Source organism: Babylonia areolata, chromosome 13 (assembly GCF_041734735.1).
Source record: "Babylonia areolata isolate BAREFJ2019XMU chromosome 13, ASM4173473v1, whole genome shotgun sequence".
Classification (NCBI taxonomy): domain Eukaryota; kingdom Metazoa; phylum Mollusca; class Gastropoda; order Neogastropoda; family Buccinidae; genus Babylonia; species Babylonia areolata.
Window position 1 is genome coordinate 14,128,732 of NC_134888.1, and position 7,500 is coordinate 14,136,231.

The following is a 7,500-nucleotide window of genomic DNA, read 5'->3' on the forward strand; positions in this document are numbered from 1 at the left end:
GGAAACGTGACTATCGCTGCAATCACACTGGAACATTTAGCCGTTTTCTCTGGATCTAGATAGATGTCCAAGTTTAGTTTCACTCGGTTGACACGGTGGATTCAATTTCTCTTTTATGTTCATTCTAGTTTTATAGTTTTAAAGTTGATATGAAAATTGAGTATTTTGTTAAACTAATAACATGTAGAGCCAAGTACAAGTACTTCTAAACGTCGTATGAAGTGAAAAGGACTTCATTTTGAGAAAAGTTAAGACTGGAAATTTTTCGTTTCATCAATTCAAGGGTATTAACTCTCATGGTTTATTATTTTTAACTGTGAATTCCGACTGATTCTGTGGATACTTTTATGGCAGTTTGGGGCATAATCCAGTAAGTGATGAGGCGTTCACAAATCTGTCTCTGAATAAATATTTAACGGTCTCCTTCTCCAACTTTCCATCACATGTTATCGTGTATTGTCGATTGAATATAGGATTGAACAGGCAGGTCAACAACTTGAAACAAAATGGCGTTGTTCGCGTTCGCGAAGAATATGAGCACGCGCTTTGAATGTGTATAAATATGTGTACGCAATTGATTTTTGCCCATGACCTGAGGGCTCAGCCAATAGATCTATAAAGTCCACTCGTCGTATTGATTTTAGTATTTTCCGAAAAGGACCACTTGGGCGAATGAACATAGTGAAAGCCCTGTACACTGAGAGTAAAACACACAAGCTTTTTATGTATTGAGTATAATTTCAAAATGTAATGTTTACATTGCATCACACAGCACAGATCATAATGAATTATGAATACTCCACTGGCACACACAACACAGTTCACATGCCGGGGAATGATGTCCACTGTACACAACCCGAACAGACACAACAGTCGCACTGCAACTTCAATCCGTGAGCTGTCTCTTCGGTGCATGTGTACTGTAGGAAGGGTACTCTGGATCACACTGCGGAATATTGCTCGAATGTTTTGTTTCAGACGCAACGAATTTTACACCAAAATGTGCAGAATAACTTTGTTTACACACGACAATAAATAAATTACACGATCGTGTTAAACAACACTGTCTTGAAAAGACGTCCACCCAGTTCGTGAGAACAGCTCAGCTCCCAGAGACAGAGAGAGATGTGATTTTACGACTTTCCACTGTGGTTGAGATCCACATAGAAACAGAGACAGACACAGAGAGAGAGCGAGAGAGAGAGAGAGAGAGACTCCGAGAGAGAGGGAAGGAGTGACAGACAGACAGAGAGCTTTGTTTTTACGACTTTCCACTGTGATTAATATCAAGATAGACACAGACAGACAGACAGACAGCGAAGGAATGGGCGAGTGAGAAGGAAAAAAACAAGAGGTTTCGTTCATGAACTACTTGTTATACGGAACAGCAAAAAGCCTAAACAATCACTCGGATGGAGTGAAAGAGGGACAGGGGAGGGGACGCGGGGGGTGGCGGGGGGTGGGGGTGGGGGTGAACAGCGAGCAATCAAGCGAGAACCAATGCGAAACGAAACGAAATTGTATCTAACCCGGGAAATGAGATTAGCAATTTACATGCTTTTTGCCACCAAACTCCGGGCATAAAAAACAACTAAACACAACACACACACACACACACACACACACACACACACACACATCATTCTTCAATTCACAAAACAGGGCATCAATATAACTTTCTGCTGGGTACCTTCGCACTGTGGAATATCTTCAGATGAATGGGTAGACCAAGCCGCTAGAAGAGCAGCACGTAATTTCGAAGGCGCAATAAAACTCAACGTCCAATTAGATATACATGAATGCTTTAGTAAATTAGAAAATGTATCCAGAAATCGATGTAAGAAATTGCTTATAGATTCAAATAATCATTATTACTAATATCGTGTAAGCACAAAAAATGAGGCTAATCCCAGATATTTTCTAGATTTGATACCTACAGCATATTCGAGACAAATTAGAAGTCTTATGTATAGAATTCGTTTAAATGCCTTTCGTATAACATTTTCTGATAATATGAAATGTATGTGCGGTAAGCAAAACTGTAAGCCATCTACACATCCACTGTCCAAGCATAAGACAGTTAACACCAAAAGCTGTAGTTGATCTCTTTTCTACCGATGTCTCATTAGCCACTGAAGAGATATTGAATGATTATTCATTGTTTAGAATCGTTTTGGAAATTTTAAACTCCAGTCCAGTTGGTATCCTCCTTTGATGTATTCTAAGTAATGTCGTTATTTATATTTACATTGTTGTAAGTTAATACTTGTTGATGTTGTAAGTTATATTTGTTGGTATGCATATACCAACGTTCCCCCCTATAATACTCCATTTATTGCACACCACTATCTCTTTAAACTTTTTATTTCCTATGATAGACTTATTCTCATTTCCTCTAAAACATACATTAACACTTTCCTTCAATAATATTCACAAGCATTCCCTCTCTTTGACATACTACCTCTCTTCTTTCCGTCTATTAACACTTCTAGTGATTAGACGTTAAACTGAAGATCTCTCTCTCTCTCTCTCTCTCTCTCTCTCACACACACACACACACACACACACACACACACACACACACACACACACACACACACACAAAGAGAGAGAGAGAGAGCAACTATAAAGTATACGAGAAAAAGAATCCAAATGTCAGGTATACGAAAAAATCAAAGTACTAAATCGACAACAACAAAAAAGGAAAAGGGAGATAATCCACAGACCACTAGTAAGATCACATCCACACTCAGGCAGTTGGGGGCGGGGGGGGGGGAGTTACAAAAGGAAGGGGGGGGGGAGAGAAAGAAAAGAGAGAGAGAAAAAGGAAAACGTCAGGCATTATATACTACTCACATACGGAAAAAATGGACAGTAAGACAACCAAACACTTTCAGAAAAAAAAACAAAAAAACATTACTGACATGTAAAGAACAATTCAGATATCACGTTGAGTTACCTGTAAAGTTAGGTTCTTAAAAAGGAAAGTTTTGTAGGCTGATTTCGATGACCTGATGATGCTTTTATCTTTAATATATTCTGGTACGGAGTTCCAAAGTGTCCCTCCTGACTATGTCAGACTGGTATTAAAACAGAAAGAGAAAGAGAGAGAGAGAGTGGGAGGGGGGGGGTGAAGGGGGAGGACTTCGATCTTACGACTTTCCTCTGTGAATGACATCAATATAGAGACAAAGTCAAAGTCAAAAATCAAAAGTATTTTAATGTCAGGCCTCTGACCCATCACATGAGTGATGAATTGTTCTGTGTTCAGGGGAATGTTCACCAGTCTGTAGCTTGCATCCACACAGGTGTCAGTTCAGGCATACTCACAGGCACACGTACACACATACGAACGCACAAAGGAGAAAGAGAGAGAGAGAGAGAGAGAGAGAGAGAGAGAGAGAGAGAGAGACTGACAAGGAGACAGAGAGAGAGAGAGAAAGAGACTGACAAGGGGAGAGAGAGAGAGAGAGAGAGAGAGAGAGAACTTTTTTTTTATCGATTTTATGACTTTCTACTGCGATTCTCTCTCTCTCTCTCTCTCTCTCTCTCTCTCTCTCTCTCTCTCCTCCTTGCGTACGTATGTGTGTACGTGTGCCTGTGAGTTTTTTGTGAACTGACACCTCTGTATGTATGTGTGTGTGTGTGTGTGTGTGTGTGTGTGTGTGTGTGTGTGTGTGTGTTGCGTTGTGTTTTGTGTTGTCTTCTGTCTCTAAGTGTATGTGCACTTCAACAACTGAATAGAACACAGGGAGGGGGGTGGCGGAGAGGGGGGGGGGGAACCTCACTTCACCTAAAGTGTGTTGAAGCAGAGAAAGAGGTGTTATTCTAGACTGTTTGAATATGGGAAATCGGAAAGAGTGTGAATCCGAAGCTGGTCGAAGAGGACGAGATGGGGTGTGTACAGGGTGAAGGCAGTCATAGAGATAGGATGTGTACAGGGTGAAGGCAGTCATAGAGATAGGATGTGTACATGCTGAAGGCAGTCATAGAGATAGGATGTGTACAGGGTGAAGGCAGTCATAGAGATAGGATGTGTACAGGGTGAAGGCAGTCATAGAGATAGGATGTGTACAGGGTGAAGGCAGTCATAGAGATAGGATGTGTACAGGGTGAAGGCAGTCATAGAGATAGGATGTGTACAGGGTGAAGGCAGTCATAGAGATAGGATGTGTACAGGGTGAATGCAGTCATAGAGATAGGATGTGTACAGGGTGAATGCAGTCATAGAGATAGGGTGTGTACAGGGTGAAGGCAGTCATAGAGATAGGATATGTACAGGGCGAAGGCAGTCATAGAGATAGGATGTGTACAGGGTGAAGGCAGTCATAGAGATAGGATGTGTACAGGGTGAAGGCAGTCATAGAGATAGGATGTGTACAGGGTGAAGGCAGTCATAGAGATAGGATGTGTACAGGGTGAAGGCAGTCATAGAGATAGGGTGTGTACAGGGTGAAGGCAGTCATAGAGATAGGATGTGTACATGGTGAAGGCAGTCATAGAGATAGGATGTTACATGGTGAAGGCAGTCATAGAGATAGGATGTGTACAGGGTGAAGGCAGTCATAGAGATAGGATGTGTACAGGGTGAAGGCAGTCATAGAGATAGGATGTGTACAGGGTGAAGGCAGTCATAGAGATAGGATGTGTACAGGGTGAAGGCAGTCATAGAGATAGGATGTGTACAGGGTGAAGGCAGTCACAGAGATAGGAAGAGGGGAGATTTGTTCATGCACTTATAACACAATGTGCTTATCATTGCACTTTATTCTGCACAAGACGAGGAACCAATGGAGAAACTGGAAGAAAGGAGTGATGTATTCAGATCCTTTTTTTTTTCTTTCTTTTTTCTTTCTTCTTTTCTGAGGATGAGCCGAGCAGCAGAGTTTTGTATGCATTGAAAGTGAAGAAATGAACCTGGGAAACCAGACAAGTGAGAGAGACAGACAGACAGACAGACAGACAGACAGACAGTTACAGCAGAAGAGGTGAGAAAGAACGCGATAAGCGATGTGTTGAAATGTTGCACCGAGAGAGGACAAAATGGCTAACAGTGTCACACAGTTTGGACAGGGTGGCTAAATTAAGGGCGCCGGTTGTCGTTTCCGAGGCCAGTTAAAGTTAATGAAGGATAAATCTCGGGAGCAAAAAACACAAAAATGATACATAGCGAGTGAAATACTGATCTGAGGTGTTTCTATTTTAAGAAATGGGTCATTTCCACCTTGTAGCTTTTTTGTTTGTTTGTTTGTGTGTGTGTGTGTGTGTGTGTGTGTGTGTGTGTGTGTGTGTGTGTGTGTGTCCCATATTCAGTCAGTGTGAGCGCAGTTTCCACTGACACGAACAAACACGGATCACTTTCTCAGAGAGCGAAAAAGAGAAGGAGAGAACGTAATGACATGGGCACAGACGCTTCAAGTAAGGCAAATAATTATTTCATTAAAACTTCAGTGAAGATTTTTTCAATTTCACAAACCCTTAAGATTTAAACAAAGATTCCGCAAACACTTGAAGTTAAGCAGACATTTGTATAGATGCTGTCTTTGTCGTTGTTTTGTGTGTGTGTGTGTGTGTGTGTGTGTGTGTGTGTGTGTGTACGCGTCGCGCGCGTATGCAATAACCACCGCTGGTTGTATTCCCATGTCAAGTTTCCCACCACACAGTATTTTGATACATGGACACATTCGCATTCTGTTTTTCTTCTTTTTCTTTTTGTTTTGGTTGGTTGGTTTGTTTGCTTTGTTTTGTTTTGGTTTGGTTTTTTGTTGGTTTTTGTTTTTGTTTGTTTGTTTGTTTGTTTGCGTGCGTTTCTGTAATCAATACCCTATGTCCGTGGAGGTGAAGGTTTGCCCGGCAATTTCATAAAATGAATTCAACGCCGAAATCAAACAAACCATCACTGTCATCACCTTGTTCCAAACACAGGTTCTACTTTCGCATTTTTTTCCCCTTGTTTGTCATGGCTGATGAATTTTGTCACTGAGCACGTTCGCAGATTTTCAAATGAACAAACCTTGGCCCCGAAAAGCATTGACCAGCCATGCAAGAGCACGGCGTGGATCCCCGAGGACTCAGAGATAGGGGCAGTCTCTGTGGTGAGCCAGCTTAAAGGGAGACGACTGGTTTGGTGGAAACAAGGTGGTCTCCTCTTCGCGTAATTTTGCTAAGCACACAGAAGTCCTGTCACGGAGCATTAAAAGTGATTACCAGTGTTTGCCACACACACGCGGTCATTCATGTCGGCCATCGGAAAAAAAAAGTAAATTAGGTGATGAATCTCATAATTCCGTCTGTGTGTCTGTGTGTCTTGTCTGTTTCTTCGAGTGTGTTTTAGCAAGGGATTTCTGTGAGTGTGTGAACGTGTGCATACTAACTTCCCCGGCCCAAAGCAGAAAAATGATAAGAAGAAATGTTTAAAGAAAACAAACGGCAATATCCTCCACTCGTTTACAGGTGTGACAGGCGGAGTGAACGTCCACACCTTCAAGTTGTTGTGGACACTAATTCCGTCCTGAGGGGAAAAACTGTGGATATCGCCACACAGCACTACCACAACAACAACAACAGTAACAACAGCAAAAACAACAACAGTAACAACAACAACAGTAACAACAACAGTAACAAGAGCAACAGCAACAACAGTAACAACAACAAAAACAAAAACAGTAACAAGAGCAACAACAACAGTAACAATAATAACAACAGCAAAAACAACAACAGTAACAACAACAACAACAGTAATAGTAACAACAACAACAACAGTAACAACAACAGTAACAACAACAACAACAGTAACAACTACAACAACAACAGTAACAACAACAACAACAGTAACAACAACAATAACAACAACAGTAACAACAGTAACAGCAACAACAACAGCAACAGTAACAACAACAACAGTAACAGCAACAGTAACAACAACAGTGACAACAGCAACAACGGTAACAGCAACAACAACAGCAACAGTAACAACAACAACAACAGTAACAACAACAGCAACAACAACAGTAACAACAACAACAGTAACAGCAGCAGCAACAACAACAACAGTAACAGCAACAACAACAGTAACAGCAGCAGCAGCAGCAGCAACAACAACAACAGTAACAGCAACAACAACAACAAACCAAGGCCATAGACACACACCACCACAATGCAATGCTATCCAATTCTTCGTAGTCACACACCCACCATCATTCTGTCCCCACTCTAGTTTGTCAGTGCCGGCCGCAAGCGAGACTTTTAGAGGGCGGTAAAAAGACAGTGTCCTGTGTGACGTGGAGACGCAGAGAACACACAAACACAAACAGAGTGGCTCAGAAGAACAGGAAAACCGAAAACACACCTGTGGTAAGAAACCAGTGATTATGCAGAGACCCAGGCTTAGATTCTTTCTTCTTCTTCTTCTTCTTCTTCTTCGTCTTTTTACACACACAACACGAACGGACCTGGAGGAATCCCATGAACAGTTCTTCTGTGTAGCGTCGATCCACGACA